General features: G+C 46.1%; 1 protein-coding gene across 1 annotated transcript in view; it reads left to right on the top strand.

The window, feature by feature from the left end:
- The window catches only part of PDCL2 (phosducin like 2), a 922,229-nt gene that overhangs the window by 389,474 nt on the left and 509,452 nt on the right, over positions 1 to 23,303 (top strand). The window lies entirely within an intron of this gene.

Raw genomic sequence — 23,303 nt, forward strand, 5'->3', positions numbered from 1 at the left:
GATGCTCTGAGTACCCCCATCTTACGGCCAGGGTACTAATAGCAATAGGCACCTCACAGGGGGGGCATTACCACTTCAGGTAGTGTCCTGGGGCCTTCGTTAAGGCACTCTCTTCGCTCGGGCTTGTAACTAATATGATATGGCATGTATAACGCGTCTATACACAAGTGTTTCAAGGCACGACGAGGCAAGGGAGGGGAAATAGAGGGAAGACAGAGACAGCAATCCTACTAGGCCAGGTGATATTGAGATTGCGCAAGTGCAGGTGAGGGGGGAACGGAAAAAAGTGCGGGGGGAGAGGGTGGGGTAGTGCAGTACATAGGATAACAGTAAAATAAATAAAGACAATAATAAATAAAAGTGCGGCCAACTGGTGGCAAGTGCACAGGTAAGTGCAGACATCGGGTGTCAAGTGCTAGTAGGGGCTGAGGGATACAGAACAGTCCCCGAGTGCAAGGGTTGCCAGGGGGGTAGTGCAGGTGTGCAACTGGTGGGAAGGTGACCTGGGCCAGGGATTAGAGGGTAGTCAGGTAACCAGTGCAGTTCCAGAATCAGCCAGGAGATCAGCAGGGGAGAGGAGGAGAGAAAGCAGAAGCAAAGAGGAAGGTCTTGAGGCGCTTCCTGAACCAGAGATGGTTCTCCTCAAGTTTCAGAGAGACAGCGAGGCTGTTCCAGAGGGAGGACCCAGCAGAGGAAAGAGATCTACCACCAACGCGCTGCTTGGAGAAGCGACTAACCCTGAGGGAGTTGGAGACGGATGAGCAAAGGGCTTGAGATGGAAGGTATTTACGAAGAGAGAGTTGAAGGTATTGAGGTCCCAGGCTCCAGAAGGCCTTGTGGACAATGCAGAGGGTTTTGAACTTAATCCTCGCCGCCACTAGGAGCCAGTGCAGAGATTTCAGTCCTGGAGAGATACAATCTCTGGGCTTGAGGCTATGGGCCCTGGGGCATTAACTGAAGTGGTAATGCCCCCCCCTGCTCAGGGCCTATTGCTTAATTGATGTTGGCATCCTGGCGAATGGGAGCAAAGTGTTTTGGGGGATGCAATTATTAGAGCAGTGACACTGTTTATTTTTTAAGAAGATTTAGGTTCTTCATTTAAACTATTGCAGCAATGCTGGAAGCAAGACTCTAAAGCAGTGGTATTCAAACTGTGGGCCGCGACCCCCTAGGGGTCCGCGGGTGCATCCCAGGGGGGCCCTGAGAGCTCAGCATGAAAAAAGATTTTTTTTCTTTTTTTTTTAGATTGGAAGAAATGGGCGGGCTGAAGCATGAAACTGTCTCAGGCAACAATGAAAAAGTGGCCCACAGTTGTAAATGGATATTCATTCCTTTAGTCACAGACTGGGCCTCATTACTACTATGGCGGACCAGTAACAACGATGCTGGTAAGCTACCAGCACCGTTGCTACCGTTCCGCCATAGTATGAGTTGTGCTCGTGGGTGCTTGACAGCCCCCGCCAGGTCTGACCTCAGCTCGTCGGATGCACCCTCTTCCATATGGGGCTCAAATGGGAATGGGGATCTACCGGCACCTTCGAAAGGGCAATTATCATGTGTTAAAATGTAAGTAAATTGTGATATATTCAGCAACAATGGTCAACATTAATAACTGCATAGTGGCCCCTCACCCATTATGGAGGAGCTAAGGAGCCAGCCCAGTGAAACAGTGAGCACTCCCTCAGCTGCTTTATCCAGCTAATGGAGTGCTCCTGGGCTGGATGAACTGTCAAAGGGAAACACTGTTTCCCTTTGACAGTTCAGTTTAGTTCCCCAGCCGCACATGCTCACTGAGCCATGCAAGTGCTGGGGTGTTTTGCTTCGCCAGCATTGCATAGCTCATTGGAAATGCTGGCTGGGGCACTGCATGTCTGTATGTCCGAGGGGGAGCTCCTGCGCCTCCTCGCACATACGGACAGAGCAGCTGGAGCAGCACCCACACACAGGCCAATGCAGAAGGTACGTTTATGTTCATTGTTTTTATTTAAACATGTGTATGGATGCGTAATGAGTGAGTGTATGGTGATGGATGCTCATGTGAATGATAGAGTGATTGCTGTATGAATGTGCAGCACCTTGCATATACACATAATCATGTTCATTGTGTTAGGACCAGTGGGGCCCAGGGGACAGGGATGGTATCTTTTTACCGGACATCTATCATTCAAAACCCTCTGCCTTGTCCACAAGGCTTTCTGGGGCCTCGGTCCAAAATACCTTCAGCTATTCCTCCGCAAATACCTCCCCTCTCGAGCTCTTCACTCCTCTACCTCCAACTCCCTCAGGGTCAGTCGTTTATCAAAGAAACGAGCTGGGGGTAGATCTCCGTCTTCGGCTGGGGCCTCCCTCTGGAACAGCGCCCTGCCACTCTAAAACTTGAGGAGAACCATCTTTCTTCCTGCACTTATCAGACCTACCCTGTCTGCTGCCTTAAACGTAGCACTTGCAAATTGCTGGCTGCACTGCCACTGTTTGTTGCCTTTATTATTTATTTATTGTTATTTATCTGTTTCTCCTCTGCTTCGCACTTTCCACTTCTCCCCACTTCCATGCACTTTTCCCCTCACACTTGCGCGTTCTCAATGTCACTGGGCCTAGTAAGATCGCTGTTTTATTCTCCTCTGTTCCCCTCCCTTGCCTTGTCACGCTCTGAAACACTTGTGTACGAGCGCGATAGAAATAAAATATCAATGCCTGCCCCCTGGACTCCCAGCAACAATTGCAAACTGTTTGGCAATTTACCCATTTTTTGTTAAAAGTATGCTCTACAATGCAACATTTTAACCTATTATTTAAAAAACAATTCACAGGGGGAAACCCCCCCGAACCTCCCCTTAATGCCCCTCCACTTAAAAAAGATTCACCAGCCGCCACTGGCCCTCAGACTGTGTTGGGAACGGGATGGGGGAACCGAGGGACTATGGTGGGAGCACAATGGGCGGGAACCATGGGATAGTGATGGGAGCAGAGTGGGGAGAGCCCTGGGTGTGTGATGGGGTGGGGAGAGACCAGCGACTGGGTAGGAGTGGGATGAGGGAGCCCAGCGACTTTGATGGGAGCAGGTGACGGCGTGCAATATATACTGTCCATTTGGCATTTCTGGGGGGTCCCGACCTGCCCAAATTTTGCTCAGGGGGGCCCTGGCCAAAAAAGTTTGAAGACCACTGCTCTAAAGTTACTTTGCCAGTCTTGTTATTGCTACAATTACTTACCGGTAATGTTCATTACTCCTAGTCATACTCTTCCTCGTCACAGTACCTACCTCTGTGGCCCTGCCTCTGACCCAGGACCCTCCTTTAGTTTATTTATGCTATAACACCTCCCCATTCCCCACAATCCTCAGTTCCGTATAACCAAGCCGGGGCATGGGACCCTGCCCGTAGGGAGGGTGGGGAGGGTCGTTGGTATTGTGATGAGGAAGAGTAGGACTAGGAGTAATGACGATTGCTGGTAAGTAATCGTAGCATTACCTCCACGTCCCTCTTTCTTGTCCCAGTACTTACCTCTGAGATATACCAAAGTATAGCCAATGGGAGAGGTCCCAGAGAAACACAGGGAGTCAGAAGCACTGTAAAACAGAAACACAGCACATAAACCCACCCTAGAGAAGCAACATGGCGCCAGACAACACCCCAGTCCCAAAGAAGCCAACCATGGGGTGAGCGACGGAAAGGACAGACGGGAACCAATGGCAGAAATTATAGCCCTGTGGCCTTTTGCCCAGCCCCAGCTTCGTCAATCAGAATATCACAATTGCCTGCAAACCCCACAGGCCAGGAAGGGGCGTGATACTCCCGGTCCACCGTAGCCACAGCATGGGCCAGCTGGTCTCAAGCACCACAGCCCAGCATGAAAAACTTGAGCAACAAACTCACCAGCACGCCCCGGGCCCGATGACCAGGCGATTGACATCAATGGCCACCACCGCAAGCCCCAACACCCCGCAAGGAGCAGGGGAGAGCCTCCACGCTCAACTAGCCCCCCCAGTCCCTGCAGGGGAACTAGGAGCGTGCCCCACAGAAGTGGTCCTGAACGCCCCGCAAAAGCGAACCTCTTTTAACTGAGGATTGTGGGGAATGGGGAGGTGTTATAGCAGAAAGAAAAGAAAAAGGGTCCTGGGTCAGAGGCGGGGCCTCAGAGGTAAGTACTGGGACTAGGAAGAGGGACGTAGAGGTAATGAACTGATGCAGCGGCGCAGGGAGAAGGAAGTTAAACTTTGCTGTGTGACTGGATTTATGCTGGCACTCACTGCCTATTTTATATTTTTGCATGGCGGCAGAACTGATGTGGGATGATTGGGCTGTCTTGTGTGTAAATTGGAAAAGAATTTGGATCTGTTTTTTTTTCATGCAGCCACATAATGACGCTCTGTCTTTTTTGCTTACTAGGCAGGCATGGTTTCAGAGAGCCATAGGCAACTCTGAATGTACTGGTCTTTAGTGGCACTGTTTACAGTTACATGTGAATCTGGGTGTGAAAGGGTAATAGGGGCCAGTAGTATTGTATCCAAAGTAATTGTTTTATTTTCAGATGGACACATATACATGATAAATGTATATACTTGTTATACTTTCACAGAGCGAAATAGCATATGTAAAAAGTATACTGTTATATATAAAATATATATCAAACAAATGTTTTCTTTGCAGGTGGGACATTTTAAGAAATGGTATTGTTATTCAGAAACTAAGCGCAATTTGCTTGCATCTTGTCATATTAAATGGTGATGTAGTATTACTTTAGTGTATATATATATATATATATATATATATATATATATATATATATATATATATGTGTGTGTGTGTGTGTTTAAAATACTGCCATTCTCATGCAGAAGATTCAAGCTGCACTCTCCACAGTGTTTGTTAGGCAAAACCCGTCCCAATTAGGACAAAAATGCTGCCGGATCCACACCTTGTTAGCCAAAATTACCTTCCTTTATTTTTCTTGCAGGGAAATCGTACAATACAATAACATGGAAATCCTTTAAAATCCAAAACGACCAAAATACACGGATCCTCCCAAGTGCATTGTTAAAGGGACGTTATGGTTAAGTTGCACCAGTAAAAACCTATGAAATTCAATGGACAAACGTTGTTACAGGGACGTTATGGTTACAATGGGCCTCATTACGACCCTGGCGGAAATCGTGGCGCCAAATGCACCATGGAGCACGGCGGAAAGCTGCCGATAGCGCCATGGGGGTTGGCGGATTTACCGCCCCATTCCGACCTTGGCGGGGCGGTAAATCCCCATTCCCCATTTTACCCTTCCCCATTCCCATTTTTGCCCCATAGGGTATAATGGGAGTGGGGAAGGCGTTAATTACGCCACCGTAAAATACGGTGGCGTAATTAACAACAAGGTCCCGTAGCGCCATGGATTTCTCCGCCCGGAAAAACCAGGCGGAAAACGCTCCATGGCGCTACGGGAACTCGTAGTAGGGCGGACGGGTCCGCCGCGAATACCGCTGGCGTAAACCCACTCCGCCAGGGTCGTAATGAGGCCCAATATGTTAAAACACTTCCTCAAGCAAGGGTCTTTTAAAGGGCATCCCATAGCAAATGGAAATGCTAACATATGGCTCCCTAATGTGCAACACGTGCAATGACCTACATCATGTGCTTGTGAACGCATACACCTCACTTTGGTTGTTCCACCAAGTGTAAAATGCTCTCTGCACCCATTATTCAAAGATCACCATCCTCGGACGATGGAGAGGCAACTCTGCATGGCTGCATTATGCTGTGCTGGCTGTCGTCAAGGGATAGGCTCGTGGGTGCATGGCCAACGGCCTTTGGCCATGTACCCAATAGTCTAGGCCTTACCCACACCCAGCACAACATAATGGCCTCATGAAGGGGAACATTTGCCACATACCAGAATCCACAAACGTAAAATAGGATGGGTGGTGCAAAGGGCAAATCATGCCAAACGCAAATAGCGCCATGTGCCTCCCTAATGTCCAAGGTGGTGGCATAATCTACACCATATGGTACTGGACGCATATCCGGTCACTTGTGCTGTTCTACCACGTTTACACGGTCCTGCAGAACCATTTTTTTAACGTCACCACCATCGGAGACCTGCATACTTAAAACTGGATGTCTGCGTTATGGTGGCGTGCTATGGTGCAGGCCTAGGATCTTCAGTGCCTGGCCTATGGCCTATGGCCTTTTGCCATACACCCAACACTGCAGACCTTGGCCATACCCAGCACAACATAACAGAGTCATGCAGGTGAACAAGTGGCCAGGTACATGCAGGTCACCCCTACCCACTTCTAAGCATCCACTACTTCACCACTGCACCCACAGGACACACTAGAGGAGTCATCACTCCATCAGGTCCAGGCATGTGCTTCACAGTGTAAGAATTGCAACCAATCCCCACAACCATGAAACCAACATTTTATGCAATGATCACAAACCGCACACCGAAGGCAAAATGTGAAACCTACTTTACCCCAGGGCACATGTTTGGCGGTGCAAGATGGCCACCCATTCATCGAAGGGGCTATGGGCTTAGCACACGCAATACACCGTACTGCAATGTACGTTTCAAGTTTCATGTGGTCTTCATTGTACTCCCCTTCTGCCATTGCTCTACCATCACTGACCGCTAGGGCCTCACCACACACAGCACACCCTACTACAACCCATGTTTTACTCCTCATCTACAATTGCGCCTGCCAACTTTCACCCTTGCCACATCTTTACATGCATGGCTCCATGCCGTTGTGTTGCCTGTGCTGGACGGTATGTTATTGGCTGTGTACATTGTCCATATTGCACCTTTCTGATGCTAATGACTTCCTTTCATGGCGCAATGTGTTCAAACACTTTCTCAAGCAAGGGTCTTATAAGTGCCTAACCATAGCAAACGCAAATGGTGACATGTGGCTCCCAATTGTACAACAGGGGCAATGATGAACACCATATGCTAATGTACGCATAGCAGCTCACTTCTGCTGTTCTATCAAGTGTACAATGTCCTCCGCAACCATTGTGTGCTACTCACCAACTTCAAATGCATGCAGAGTGACAACTGCATCGCTGCATTATGTCGTGGTGGCTGTGATGAAGGCTTAGGCTGATGGGTGCATGCCCTACGGCCTTCGGCCATGCACCCAACAGTCTAGGCCTTGGCCACACTCACCACAGCATAGCAGAGCCATGCAGGCGACCATGTAAGCATGTGCCAGAAATCACAAAGGCAACATACGCACCAGCACTTCCACCCAACCGCCACACCATAAAGCAGGGGGGCAACGGCACGTGTTCCACTTACCGTAATGCAGAAACATATCGCTGTGTTTGGCACCGCTACCCACTTCCAATCACAAAGTATTATAAGCATGCCAACCAAACAAGACAATCTTCACAACATTGGGCCTGCTCCCAACACTCTAGTACGTGCATAGAACCAATGGTGCGTGGTGCACTGCAACACTTATTAATCTTCGCAATGCACACTGCACAAGCACATGTAAGAGCCAGTTGCCCTGTGACCTCTTCCATATGTACACTATTCCGTTAGTGCACCCAGTGGATACACAGCACGACTGGTCAGTGCAGCATCTCCACCCATACACTGACAACTGTAGGTTGTTCTACCAATCACCACACCTATGCAACCAACATTGTGTGCACTGCAGCCAAACCACACACAAAAAGCAACAATGTGGCACCTACTTTCAACCACTGGACATACCTTTTCAACCAGTGGACATACTTTTCTGTGCTAGGGCTGCAGCCATGCATTGAAGGGGCTACGGACTTACCTCACACAGCACACCATAGTACATGCTATGTTTAAATCCTCATGTCTCTTGGAATGCACTCCCCTTCTGCAAATGTGCCTGCCACAACTCATCACAGAGAGACATTGCCACTGCAGCTGGCATTCCATAACGAAGGCTGCCTGCAATGACCACACAAGACTGTTGCCTCTTGAGGTATACGCGCATTGGCAGAGCATGCACGGATAGCGCTGGCACACCACCGTCTTCTTCTAATGAGATATATCACATGAAACACTTCTCACCCCTACACCCTTTCCGTCCCTTCTTCCCACCACCAGATGCCGTACACTATATTTTTCAGGCCCTTTTACCGCCACATTGTCCTCCGATACAACATGCCGCCGTCATGGAACACTTTTGACACACATCCCGTCACTGCACACTGCAGTGCAATAAAAATCTTGCCGGCTCAGCGAACAGGGAAATGGGACGCCAGAGCGGAGCCAGATATGACTAATTTTAGTGTGCACACTGCTGCGTACAATAGGCCCACCCATGCACACAATGGCTTAGACGCTTGCCACACACACCACAACACTATCCTACGATACACCATGGCAGCGTTTCCCAAAAACTTTGACGCACTGCGTGCTTCCGTCCAGCCAACGACCGGCAGCGTCCAATGTTCTCTGACATCACGGCATACTGCAGGCCAAGGAGACTTCGGTCCACGGAGCGAACAGGGAAATGGGTCCGTGCAGCAGACCCAGATAGCACACATTTTTTGGGACATACATTTCAGTTCTTTGCAACAAAAGTACTGGTCAGATTTCCACCAAACACACAAAAGCACGTATTCGAATGGATAGTGTCCTCCCACGTATTCCTTATCTTTGATAAATCCACTTCCAGCTTACTGGTCACAGTAGAGGGCCCTGTGCGTCGACGTCCCTCGAGTTGGTGTCCCTTGAAGGCCTCTGTATCGGAGCCGGCGTCACCATAGGTATAAATAGTCTTGCGCAGCGTCCGTTACTCAGTTCCGTTTTTTCCACGCTTCGTAAGCCTCAGAGATGCAACGCTCGCTTCTTCTACTCATGGAAAATCTTCGAAATCTTCGAAAATCTCAATATCTTACGATGGCATCTTCGTCTGAAACATCAATGCCACTATCCGGATTCAAAAAATTTCGAGATTGTGGTAAAAAGATGTCATTAACGGATCTTCACAGGATCTGTTTGTGGTGCCTGGGATCAGAGCACCAGTGTTCGGAATGTGAGGACTGCATGTCTATGACGGTGAAAGCCTTGAAGGAGCGTAGGGGGGAGCTAGAAAGAGGTAAGGCAGTTAAATCTTCTACCCCTTCAAAATTGTCCTTGGCTGAGTCGAGACATTCGTCTTCTCACCATCGAAAGAAACATTCCCGATCGAGATCTCGAAGCGGTTCCCACCACGCTTCGAGATCGAGACACTCTAAGAAGAGGCGTCATAGATCTGCCTCCTCTTCATCCTCAAATTCCCCAGAAAGGGTCACCTGCCCCACTAAACGCAGCCCTCCAGCTAAGTGGGACGAATTTCGCAAGAAAATGCTTAGGGTCTTCGAGAACACGGCCTTGACCCCTTTGGAGATGCCTAGAGGTGATACCCCGGGTGAAAGACCCGAAAAACAAAAATGCTGTGAGTCGTCGAACCCGGCGAACAAAAACCCCAGAGAGCATCATGAACCCTCGAATAAAGACAAAAATTAATCGAATAAAACTGCGTCATCGACGCCATCGTCGAAGGTACCTTCGACGCACAAGTCAGTGTCATCGACGCCGTCGTTGACCCCCGATGAAGGATATGTCCTCGAAGCCTCAAACCTCAACTGTGCCACTGGCACCAGAGGTGTTGAAAGTGGAATCGATAATATCGACAACACTGAGTAGGATTCCGGTTCTCTCGAATACATCAAGGCCCTTTTCGAGTTTTTTGACGCCATTTGCAGGTTTGTCGAGACCGATAACGTCTGCATGGACAACCACAACTTTTTCCCAAGCAGTATCCACCAATTTGGCTCCTTCTCTGGAAATGGGTTTCACCCCTTATCCAAGATCTGACTATTTCAGAACTTTATCCTCTAAATATGAGGAAGGGGAGGACTCTGACAATGAGAGACCCTTGGGTTACAAACAACAAGAGTACCCATTCCAAAGGAACTAATTTCTGAGGTGAATAAATTGAGAGATCTACAAGAATCTTTACAAGATGCCAGTGGCATAGATACCTCTCCAGAGGCAGAATTTGCGAGACCAGAACCTGGAGAACATGCAGAAATGCCTTACAGAGCCCTTATGGCAAGAATTATGCAATTTATGGGGTGGACAACACCTGGACCCTCTTTCCAGCAAGATGATCTTACGGACATCTTAGATAAAGGGCCTCAAGAAGACCCTATAGTCCCTTTTCATGCTGCATTGCAAAGAAACATAGCTGCAAATTGGGAAACACCTGAAGTGCTCCCTGCAGTAAATAAAAAGCTCTCTGCAAAGTACAGGGTGCCCGCCTCAGACCCTGAATATTTAAGTAAGCACCCAACTCCAGAGAGTTTAGTAGGGCAGGCAGCGGCGTCGTCAAATAGTAAGTCGGCATACCCCACTATACTACAAGACAGACGACAAAAGATGTGATGCCATGTCTAAAAATGTCTTTTCAGCATGCAGTATGGCTCTGAAATCTATTAAAGCCATTTGCACGCTAGCTAGATTCAGCCACACCCTTTGGGAGTGCGGTTCATCAGCGGCTGACTGTCTCCCAGAAGGGTTGGAACGAGATGCCTTCTTGAACATCATCAAGGATGGGAAGGATGAGATATGCGAATCCCTCCAAACAGGTATCGACTCAGCTGACAGCATCAGCAGAGCCATGGCGGCGAGTACCACAATCCGCAGATTTGCATGGTTGCGGAAGTCTGGTTTTGCTCCTGATGTACAGGCCAGGCTTCTGAATATGCCCTTTGACGGCACCTCTCTATTTGCCAAAAAAGCTGATGACAGCCTGGAGAAATTGCAAACCTCAAAGGCAGTAGCGAAATCACTTGGGGCTGCAATCCGTCAAACTCCAAATCGCCCCACAGGTACGTTCTAGAGGGGGAAGCCCTTTCATTTTTACTCCGCATTCGGAAAAGGCGGTGGTGGTGGTGGACGGGTCAAAGGTACTAAACCCGCATCCGCATGTGCTGCTTTACCTTCAGCATCTGTGTCAGCCGCTTCTAAACCCCTCCAAGGTCTCCTCACACAACACCAGTAGGAGGCAGGTTAAGTCAACATCTGACAGAATGGCAGGCTATTACGTCAGATGCTTGGGCATTGGAAACAGTTGCCCAAGGTTATTGTCTGCCTTTTCTACACACTCCTCAGAGTCATCCACCAGAAAACAACTCTTTGAAGCTTCCAGACCCGCTCCTAATTAAGGAGATTTCAGACCTGCTAGAGAAAGGTGCCATAGAACCGGTACCTGTAGCAGAGAGGAACAAGGGTTGGTATTCCCCTTATTTTCTAATACCGAAGAAGGACGGAGGATTGAGACCCATCTTGAACTTGCGAGAATTAAACAAATTCCTCAGGAACGAAAGTTCAAGATGGTAACCCTTTCTCAGATCATTCATGCCCTCCAGCTTCAGAACTGGTTGGTATCTCTAAACCTTCAGGATGCTTACTTTCAAGTGCCAATCCATCACAAGCACAGGAAGCACCTGAGGTTTGCCATTGGCAACTCTCATTATCAATTTCGAGTTCTGCCATTTGGGCTGACCTCCGCCCGAGGGTCTTCACCAAGCTAATGGCAGTTGTGGCTGCAAGTATAAGGAGGGAAGGGATTCATGTCTACCCCTACCTGGACGACTGGTTGATCTGAGCAGTGTCCCCGGAACAGGCTCAGCTCCATCTAGATTATGTTTGCCACTTCCTCCACAAGCTGGGCTTCTCCCTCAACTTAAAGAAGTCAAAGATGATACCATCACAGAGACTCCAGTTCATTGGAGCAGTCCTGGACACATCCTTGGGAAAAGCCTTGCCACCATAGGTGAGGGCTCAAGATATTCTACAGATGGTCACCAAGTTTCAAAATGCCCAGCATCTATCAGCCTTTGACTTTTTGAGGTTGCCCGGCCTTATGGCATCCTGCATTTTTCTAGTGCCAGAGGCTCGCCTGAGAATGAGATCTCTCCAGTGGGCGCTAAGGACCCAGTGGTCACAATTCTCAGGAAAGATTTCACATCTCCTATTAATCCTGGACAGAGTGGCTCGAGACCTTCAGTGGTGGGCCTGCCGGGAGAACATCTTGAAAGGAGAACAGTTTTGGCAACTATGGCCGGAGATAACAGTAGTCACGGACGCTTCACGCACGGGGTGGAGAGCCCATGTCAATGACTTGACCATCAGCGGTCGTTGGTCTCCATCGAGTCCAGACTACACATCAACCTATTAGAACTGAGAGCGATCAGACTAGCGCTGAAGGCTTTCCTGCCATCAGTACAGGGAAATAATGTCCTTATAATGACGGACAACACAGTGTCCATGCCTTACCTCAACAAAAGAGGAGGCGTAGGGTCACTGCCACTGTGCAGAGAGGCGACGCAGCTCTGGTTCTGGGCAATTCAAGAAGGAATCTCTCTATCGGCAGTTCACCTAGCCGGAGAGAAGAACTCAACGGCGGGCGCTCTGAGCAGGCAGAACACAGTCTCCTACGAGTGGGAACTAGCTCAGGAAGTCCTTCAAGAGATCTTCGCCCTTTGGGGAACCCCTCAAGTGGATCTGTTTGCCACCAGTATCAACTGTAAGTGCGATCAGTATTGCTCAAGGGAATTTCCCCCGAGAGGAGCTCTAGGGGATGCGTTTGTGGTGTACTGGGAGTTTCCACTTCTGCATGCGTTTCCTCCAGTCCCCGTCATTCCTCAAATGATCAGAAGGTTGAGGAGATTCCGGAAACCCATGATCCTAATTGCCCCGGATTGGGCCAGGAGAACGTGGTACCCAGATCTTCTAGATATGTCCATCTGACCTCCAATTTGTCTTCCGCAAAGAGAGGCTCTTCTTTCACAGAAGGGAGGTCGGGTTCTCCATCTGGATATCAGGACCCTCAACCTTCACACCTGGTTTCCGAAAGGTTGAGATACAAGGATTGGGACCTCCCGGATGACATAATGGAGGTGTTGCTTTCAGCCAGAAGGCCAGCAACAAAATCTTTATACCGCTGCCGTTGGAACAAATTTTGTAACTAGTGTAGAGAAAAGAATATTGAACCTTTTTCATGTAGTACACCGATGGTGTTATCTTTTTTGCTATACTTGGCAAATTCAGGTCTTCAAGTTGGCACAATCAAGGGTTAACTCGCAGCGCTGTCAATCTTTAAGCGCACTGCGGAGGAGCCTTCATATTTCAAATTGCCCATAGTCAGTCAATTTCTGAAAGGGTTAACTAATGTCTTTCCCCCAGCTCGTTTTCAAGTTCCACTGTGGGACCTAAACCTAGTCTTGAAATTTCTAATGGGTACTCCATTCGATCTCCTTCATTCCTGTTCATTAAAATTTCTCACTCTTAAAACAGTCTTTCTAGTGGCTTTAACTTCTGCTAGAAGAGTGAGCGAATTACAAGCTTTGTCTTGCAAACCTCCAAATGCAATCTTTCACAAAGGTAAGTGAAGCCGAATTTCCTCCCAAAGGTGGTCTCAGAATTCCACATCACACAAAAAATAACCTTAACCTCATTTTACCCTCCTCCCCATCCAGGGAAAGAGGAAGAGAGATTGCACAGGCTGGATCCAAGGCGTGCCTTGAGTTTTTACATTGGCAGACCTTCGAGGATTAGGCAAGCAGACCGATTGTTTGTGGGGTATGCAGGGCATAAGTTAGGTTTACCTATTACGAAACAGACCATCTCAAGATGGATTATATTAACTATTGTAGAGTTCTATAAATTGGCAGGAAAAGAGCCCCCTGAACACCTCAGGGCTCATTCAACCAGGGGTATTGCAGCCTCTTCAGCTCTCCAAAGAGGAGTTCTAATTAAAGACATATTGTCATGATGCCTACCCCCGGGCATCCAGACCAAGCCCATCAGCATCCAGGTGCTTACAAAAAACCCAGCAGCTCCGGCTAGGGGCTGTCTGGGTACAGTCCTGGCGCCATTGGCACCAGGCTCATAGAGGAAATCAGTCCTGGCGCCAAAGGCACCAGGCTCATGTACATTACTTACCTCATGCAGACCATGCGGCAATAAAGTCAAGCCAACGTGAGGCCTGAATGGGACTACTTTACTTCAGTGACTATTTTTTACTCGGGTGTGGTTCTGGGGGAACTTCTTACCTGGGACTACTTTGAAGGCTATTTAAACCACGCCCGAACAGCAGCACATGCTTCGCGTTATTCTGCATCCAGCAGCGTAACGCTCACCGTCCCTGCAGTCAGCATCCAGTCTTCTGCCACGCCCACCTCGAATCCTGAGCTCCTAGAAAAAGAGGAAAGAAGAAGGAAAGGATAGAACACAGACTTTATTTTAATTCCTTACCTGATTCCGGATCCATCACGTCTTCGATCTTGGAAAAGACATTATTTCCGCACGCGTCGCATCGCCAGCTGCAGGGCCGCGCCATACTCACCGGTCCTCACAGCATTTTTCGATTCGGCGCTGCCTCCATCATTTTCCTCGCCAAACTCCAGCATCTAGGGGACAAAGAAATATAAGGTGAGCCGAGAGAGCCAACAAATACAATCTCTTTTTACCACCATAGACTTACCTGATTTACCACCAGAGGCATTATTCTTTAACATCCCGCAACTTCATACGCCGGACCTGTAAGGAGAGAGAAAACAACAAGTTAAATACACGCATCTTTTACCGGACAGTGTTGGGTAATACAGACTCTTACCTGAACGCCATCAGCTGCCACAAGACAATCTTCTCTTGGACCTGGCTGCAACACAAGAAGGGAATGGGACAAGAGTGAACATCGGACATATTGAACTCTTTGGACTTTATACTTACGGGTTCTCGCCAGGAACCTCAGAGTCAATATTCATCCGGAACTCTTGCAACACCTTCGAACCAGTGACGTAACTGGTATCTACGTGCTCCTGCATTCCACGCAGGATGGAGAGCTCATCCTTCAAAAACATAAGGTGAGATTACTGAAGGGAATACCGGAGGTGATTAGTGGGAATAACAGTGGGGTGCCATTACTAGAATCCACGGGTGGCTAAATCCCTTTCTCCACTTGCAGGAGAATACTTCTACGGGTCAAGCAGACGAGATTAGGCGGGCCAGTCCAGTCTGTCATCTCTGCAAGACACATCACGTTGGAGGAGACCGCAGCTGTCCGGGTCCGATCGACGCCCCTGTGGGAGCCAGGTAAGCGTAACACATATGTGCGGCTGCCACATGGTCGTCCGCACATATTTTCACCAAATTCTACAGTCTTGATTCCTCCTCTAGCCAGGAGACAAGATTTGGAAAAGCTGTGTTCCACTCTGGCATCTTTAAAGGGAAATATTTTGTTTTACCCCTGCCTCCTCTACACATTACTGCTTTGGGAGTCTATCAAAGATAGGGAATACATGGGAGAACACTATCCATTCAAAGAACAAGCTACTTACCAACTGTAATGTTCTACGACTGGATGTTCCTCCCACGTATTCCTTATCGCACCTCCCATCCTTCCCTGCAGTAAAACTTCCCTTGTAGTTGCAGCCTATGTTCCTTCAAGGGTATTAACCATCTCATACAAGGCAAAAACAGCACCTCAAAACAGAACTGAGCAACGGACGCTGCGCCAGACTATTTATACCTATGGTGACGTAGGCGCCGATACAGAGGCCTTTGAAGGACACCGACTCTAGGGACGTCGACGCGCAGCACCCTCTACTGTGCATTTTTTTTCCGAGCCCAGCAAGCTGGAAGTGGATTTATCAAACATAAGAAATATGTGGGAGGAACATCCAGTTGAAAGAATGTTACAGTTGGTAATTAACTTGTTCTTCTGACCCAACCCACCGCTCCTGCCGCAGATTTGGTGAAAATCCGTCCAGCCGTTCGCTCTGTAGCCGTGCGCAAAGTTTTTCCCCAGTCAGTCTATGGAAAAAAACATGTTTTGGGACCCCCTTATAACTTTACCCCCCCCTGCACGAAACCTCACCCAACTTGGCCAACAAATTCAGAACCGGCCATATACTTATATTGCAAAGTTTGGTGACGATTCCTCCAGGGGGAGCGAAGTTATAAGTCGCCAAAAAGGTGCTCTTCCTATGAGTTTAGCAACTTAACCATAACTATACGCCTGCTACTGTGGGCTGTGTAATATATATATATTCAGTGAAAAAACGTTGTTAACAGGACATTATGGTTAAGTTACGCTACTAAAAACCTATCAAATACCGTGAAAAAACATTGTTAAAGGGACGGTATGGTTCAGTTGCTCTAAGAAAAACCTATCAAATTTAGTGCAAAAACTTTTATAAAGGGACATTATACTTACTTTGCATGAATGACAACCTATCCATATTATGGTTACAATCAAAACCAAAAAAAACAGAAATTCGCCAGTTATGGTAAGCTAAGCAAGCATAGCTTGCGCTAACACTGTGCACTGCAAGGGCTAACACCCATGACATCAACAATGACATCACAAATGTCATTGATGACATCACTGATGACCTCACATGTCTGGCTCCCTCTTTATTTGTTCACTGACATATCTACGCCAGGTGCTTTTCTTCACTGACAGTCAGGAACAAAAAATTCAAAAGGTACTGTATTTGTAGACCTTACCCTTCTCATATGTTCTTACACTACTTTCCTTAGGGTTCAGTCACATCATATGATACATTTACATAGGGGAAGAAGCAAGCCTGAAACACAGCAATCATTTCTGTGTATGAAGATAATCAGTTAGGTTGTAAACACTTTCTGGTAATACTGCTACTTTTTTGCTTACTTTACTTTCCTTGTATATGCTCATATTTGTATTTGTTGTGGTCTCTATGTTTTGTGCATTATGTTTTGTGTATAGTAGTACAATTATGTAGAAAGTGATGCATTCTTAGCTACTTATTACATGTTTCACAGTGCGCAAAACTCTGAAACGAAAGGATTCATCATTTTACTATCCAACATGGGAAGATTTTGAATATTGCACCTCTATGGTGCATGCTGCAGACAATGCCTAAGTTTCTACATGAGTTGGTTCATTTACTGGAAAGAACTCTGTAATGCAATGGTGTTTATAACAATGCATTGCTTAATGAACTATTTATATCATGATCGTTCTTCTAATGATCACTGATAGTTTTCTGCCAACATTATAATGACAATCCCTTGTGGAAGCTTTTCATGAAAACTAAATACATATGTGATGTCATCAATAACATTTGTGATGTCATCTTTGATGTCATGGGTGTTAGTCCTTGCAGTGCACAGTGGTAGCGCCAGTTATGGTTGCTTAGCTTACCATAACCGGCGAATTTCTGTTTTTTTTTAATTTTAATTGTAACCATAATATGGATAGGTTGTTATTAGTTCAAAGTAAGTATGTTTCTTTAAAAAAGTGTTTGCACTGAATTTGATAGGTTTTTAGTAGCGTAACTTAACCGTAAGGTCCCTTTAACAATGTTTTTTCACGGAATTCCATAGGTTTTTACCAGGATACCCTTAGTTTGTATAGATGTACCATACAACATACTGACCCCGCGGGCTCGATGCTGATGGGCACAGTGGCCGTGGACTATGTGCCTGTTCGCGGAAATCGGGTAGCATCCAAACTGCTCAAAAGGTCAGGGGTTCTCTTAAATAGTTGTACCATTCAGCGAAGACACTAAACATATACAAACAGCCCCATATTCGTGAATTACAATGAAAAATACAGTACGACTACAAACTCTGTACTTATGAAACGAACAGAGCAAAGGCACAGAGCATGCACCATAATGGAATGCACCAATAGGCGAAGTAACGTCTGCGCCCAACAATATTACTGCACGGTTGCTTACATAGAAACGAAGAAGGAAATGGCAGAGTAAGGACTGCAAAGTAGTGAGAGCAGAACGTCACTACAACGCGGTAAGTACACTGAAGTTTCTCCTATAATTGTATATAACAGCTTGTGCAGTGTACAACAGTGAAAAACCATGATGGTGTTTTTTGTACGCAGCAATGCGAAGCACCCTAGAATGGCTGGGAGAGAATTTCCCTCTTGACGAAATGAGTAACTATAGTAGCGCCATTGGTACGCTGCACAGTCTAAAAAGTAAGACAGTTAATATGTATTGCTTCATATACACCTAGCAGATATTTTTTATCTTTAACAGGACATACTGGAAATGAAAAGAATGCATCACAAGCGGCACCTCTTCCACAACAGCATATGGCCACAGGAAATGAAGGAAACGCTGTAAAAAGCAACCTAGACAGCCTGGACGTCAAAATGGAACAATTGATAAACAATTTAGCCGCCTTAAAACATGTTGTACAAGGACATATTATTGGAAACTTGAAATATCACTGCCCCACCTTCATGTGTACCCCTTCCCCATTTTCCCAGCCCACCATCCCCAACAAAATCCCTGTGAGCAGAGACGTTACGATGGGACCTCAAACCTTGGATCCCCTCATGATGAACTTGTTGAAATCCCAAATTCCCGTGTATGTATACATTTGTGCTACCCCTTCCCTTTCCTAATAGTTTCTATGTATCTTCGAAATTAAAGGTGTACATGTAAAGTGTTGGTGAGTGTGTGAGTGGCTTTTCATTTTGTGTTAAAATTGCATGGTGAGTCTGTGGCGCACAGTACTGTCTGAGACGGCTGCAGGTAAGCAAAATGGAGGTTTCCTAGGGAGACAGCACCTGCCCGGTGTATGCGCAATCACAATGCAGGTATCCATAGGACTCCAGTAGTGGCCTCATGTCCGCATCTTCTAATGCACTTTTAATTAGTTGTGGGAGCGCACGTCTGTCCATTCCACAGCTATGCACATGCGGATGTCATCCTCTGTGTCCTGGTAACACTGCCCTTGTCGCCAACCCTACCGATTGATGTGGTAGGCTACCGCATTTCAAGCAGTCCTACCGCCTACAGATTTTGCGGTCCAAACCTACCGATTTATGGCTGCAGCAGGCCTGGCTGCCTGAGGCCCAGTGGGAGCAAGGAACAGCATCCACCAGTGTACAGTGTGCGTGTTAAATGGCCCATTAATTTGATTGATATGCTGCTTGCCCTTGCATGGCCCGTGAAACAGACACACCGTCTCTGCACTGAGCACCGTGAGGTAAAGTGTCAAGTTCTCACCTGCGGTTTGTAGAGTTGCAGAAAGGATTTCACTGCAAATGTGACAGTCTCTAGTCAGTCTGGAAAATGGCATTGCTGTTGATCCTTGGTTACTCCCATACAACTAAATCTAAAGACATCTAAGTAAACAGCAGAATCTTCGAATCTCAAAGAATATCAGTGGTGATTTCAAAGGAATTGTGGCCGCGTGGGGCTGCCTGATTAATTATCTTCTTGCTCCACGTAATGAAGCTGCGTTTCTCCATGTTGAAAGCAGTCGCTTTGTTGACAGGCAAGAAGGAGGCAACAGAGAGGTTGTTGGGGGTGAGTTAAACTCATGGGCTTTCATTCCCAATGCATGTCCAAATCCCTGCCCACGCTTTCTAATAGCTATTGTAATTACCTACTTGCAAGAATATATTCACTTCTATAATATTTATTTTTATTTTTTTATTAGCGCTTTGGTTTACACAAGAAAGGAAAACCTTTGGCTATACAAATACTCAGTTATACACAAACAAAATTAATATCAATATCTTCATAAAACAAGAAAGTAAAAAAAAGAAACAAGGTTTCTGATTAAGAAGTCTGATTTCTTTAAGAATAAAAACAATAGTGAGTATCTCATCGTAGTCTCTTCAAACGGTCTTCATCCTTGACAAAGTTAGCCCATTATACCAATATGTGCTCGATCCGTTTAACCGTTGTTTCGTGCTTACAATCACGGTTCCACACAATTTTCCTCTATTTTTGCAAAAATAATCAAGAGAAATTTTGTTATCGCCGGGTTGACTGAGATCTTTTCCCCTTCCAACAGATTTCTCCACCGGAAATCAGTCTCTTTGGTCCAATGGTCCTTCCAAATATGACCCAATTAGATATGTCTTTCATCTATGAGAAACGGACATTCCAACGACAGATGTTTCAGGGATTCAATCACTGTTGTGTCTTGACATAGACTACAGTGCTTTGGTTCATCTTTGGTTCTCTTCCTATAGTTGTTAGCTCTATATGGCCATAAGTTAAGGCGAAATCTCAGATAACCAGATCTCAAGAACCAATTAGGGAATAACAGCAGGTATTTTGTCAGTCTTCGTATCCTTGGCACTTATAGAGATCTTCATTTGTTTCGATCTAGTCAAGCCTGTAAAGTTTTCTCTTTACCTGATCTGGATTGCTTAGTAGTGATTCTTCAGATTCATTCAGGTTTCGTGAGATTGCCTGACATTTTTTAGCCCATTGTGATAATATTGGCTCAGACTGGTTGTCCATTGCTTTTTTCAGGACTGAGAATCCTCCCGTCTCCGGGTCTTCCAAGCATTTCCTGAAAAAGGACATGATTTTCCACTCTGAAATAACTTTCAGAGAAGATAGTGCTAATTATCTTTGTATTATTTGGATTGGATAGGATTTAAGTAGTTGAAGAGTCGATCTCCAAAGTTTTCCTTCTACGGTAGGCCATATTTTAGCATCCAAAAGGAGCGAAGTTTCCGCTCCGTACGTGAGGATTGACACCACTTTTGCTCTGTAGAAATCCACCAATGGTTTCAAAGAGAATCTGCAAAATCGTGTCAATAGAATCTTTGCTTGTCCCGTCAAGTTTCTTGCTTTGTTTCTCAGATCCATGTTTCTGGGTAGTTCGTTTTTATCGTTGTTGACACAAACTCCTAGGTATGTGAAGGCGGAAACCTCTGTGATTGACTTATTGTTTAGGAACCATTGTTCTCTTTTCAGTTTGTTTCCCCTTTTCACGTTACCAAATCTTAGAATTCTCGATTTTTCTGGGTTGATAGTCATTTTGTTAGCGCCCACATAGCTCTCAAGGGCACTTAGCTGGTGTTGAGGGCCTATTGGGGTCTGATCTATTAGGACTATGTCGTCCGCGTAGATTAATCGACCAATTGTCATGCTTGCTATTTTTGTCGGAAAAATTCTTGTATACAAACACATCCTCCATGTCTGAGGAATAGAGATTATACAATTCAGGCGCCAATGGGCAGCCTTGCTTTAACCCGATGGTGGTAGGGATAGACTCAGACAGTAGTCCTGCTTGGTTTAACCTCAGTCTAATTGAGGTATCTGTTTGTAGACCTTTTATGTTGTTAAGAATCACTTCCGGACAGTTCCACTTTTTTAGTTTTTTCCACAAGTCAGGTCTATCCACCGTGTCAAATGCCTTTGATAGGTCGATAAAGGCCACAAAGAATTTCACCTCCTTGTTTCTTAATGTTCGAGCTTTTAATAGGTTTAAGATGAATATATTCAATGGGGTACCTCGTCCCTTTATAAAGCCTGATTGCCATTCGTCTCTAGGACCTGTTATTACCGCCCATTTAGTCAGGGCTCTTAGCAGGATAGTGGCATAGATTTTCCCTGCCACGTCCAGTAAGGCAATTGGCCTGTAATTTTCTGGGTTAGTTCGTAGGCCTTTTTTTAATATGGGAACCACTATACTTGTCTTCCATGAATTTGGAACTCTTCCAGATTCTAAGACATATTTAAAGAGTTGATGTAGAACTTTGGCCCAGTCTACTGGATCTCTTTTCAGTCCCTTGTTGGTCAGACCATCAGGGCCCGGGGCTCTGGAGTTCTTCAGTTTCCTAATGATCTGCTCCAATGTAGATGTGTTGATGTCGAGTAGGCCTTCGTCCTCTCTCCCTGACGCCAATCTACTTTTCGATGTTTGTAATGGAAGTTGGCTTTGTCTGTAGTACGATACCCATTGGGTTCCTGGAATTAGATTGGCTGTAAGGGCATCCTGAGGGGTATCCTTGATTTTCAACTCAAAAGGGTAGATTTGCGATTTTCTTTTAGTTGATAAATTGGAGCATGTCAACTTGACTGGGTTGTGATCACTCGATTTCGTGTTCCCTACTTCTAGTTTTTCTATAAATCTTGATTTGATGAGGCAATAACGTAATCGAGTATCGCTTCTGAATTCGAGCCCCGCCAGGTTGGCTTGCCTGGAATGTCTCCAGATGTTAAACTATTTAAAATGATACAGTCCCGTGATTGTACCCCATTCCTCCAGACTAATCCTCTTTTTTGTTTCGTTGTAGCTCTTACTGATTCATCTCTGATTCCGTTGTTACTTTCATCAAAGGAGGTGCAATTAAGATCCCCAACCATTATTATCCATGGATCTTGCAATTTCCCTCTTAGATCATCAATTATGGTAAGGATATCTTTTGGAAGGGATTTGTTTGATTTCGCTCCCGGTAGCCAGTATATATTGATGAGGATTAGAGGCTGTGAGTGAGATTCGCCTGGCTCTTTTGGTAGTTCCACTCCCAATATTTGAATATAAGGTGACGGGTTTGCAAAGTATGTCCCTTTCCAATTTAATTCGTCCTTTATTACCGTCAAAAAGCCGGCCATTGGTCTCCCTGTTTGCCCTTTCAGTGCTGCATTAATGAATACAGAGTATCCTTCCATCAACAGGGTTTCTCTAAGCCACGTTTCTTGCAAACATAACACTTCAGGTGGATCTTTTAAGAATTCGTTTTTTGTCAATAAGTGGCTGAATCCCCTTGTGTTCCATGGAACGAGAGCCCATGTTTCAGGTTGAGATTCCTTTAGGCATTATTGAGATTTCATATTTTCAGCGGCCTGCTCTCCGTCCGCAGACTGAGTCCGGTGCAGTGGTTTCATGACTCTTTTATGCGTGTCATATGCCTCTTCCTTTGTTAAAATTCTGTGATCTTTTTCATCGGGGCCGCCATTAGGTCTTTGTTTTTGTCTTCATTTTGTTCAGTTAACCTAAAGCCCATTCCCCACAACGACCGCTCTTCCATGTATGTTTTATCTGGAAATTCGATTAGACTATGTCAGTAGAGCTTATTAGTCTCAGTATTGGAACATGATATAGCAGTCTTAGCACGTTGGCTTTGTTTAGAATTAGGCTATGATTTGTATGTGTTGTTCTTTCAAGAAGTAGTCCTCTGCCCTTTTCTTCAGGGTGTTGTCTTGATTTAGGTAGTCTCAATGGACTTATCAGGACATTTTGTTTTCCAGTGTTTTGGTCAGTGTCAGCTTTGATGTAGTCTTGCTGTTTAGACGTGCACGATGTGCTCTTCTGGCTGGTAGTTCTCAGCTCCAACACCGGGGTAACCACTAGGGGTCCCGGCCCCCCCGTCCATAGTTGTTTTACGTTTGGTCCTTGGTTCTTTTTCTAAATGTGTCATGGCACTTTTCCTTTTAGTTCCCATGTCTACATTGTTGGACGTCTTTATGATAGTTTTTTGTTCTAAGCTCAAGGTTTCTCTT

Source organism: Ambystoma mexicanum, chromosome 6q (assembly GCF_040938575.1).
Source record: "Ambystoma mexicanum isolate Mex_15411 chromosome 6q, UKY_AmexF1_1, whole genome shotgun sequence".
In the NCBI taxonomy this organism is placed as follows: domain Eukaryota; kingdom Metazoa; phylum Chordata; class Amphibia; order Caudata; family Ambystomatidae; genus Ambystoma; species Ambystoma mexicanum.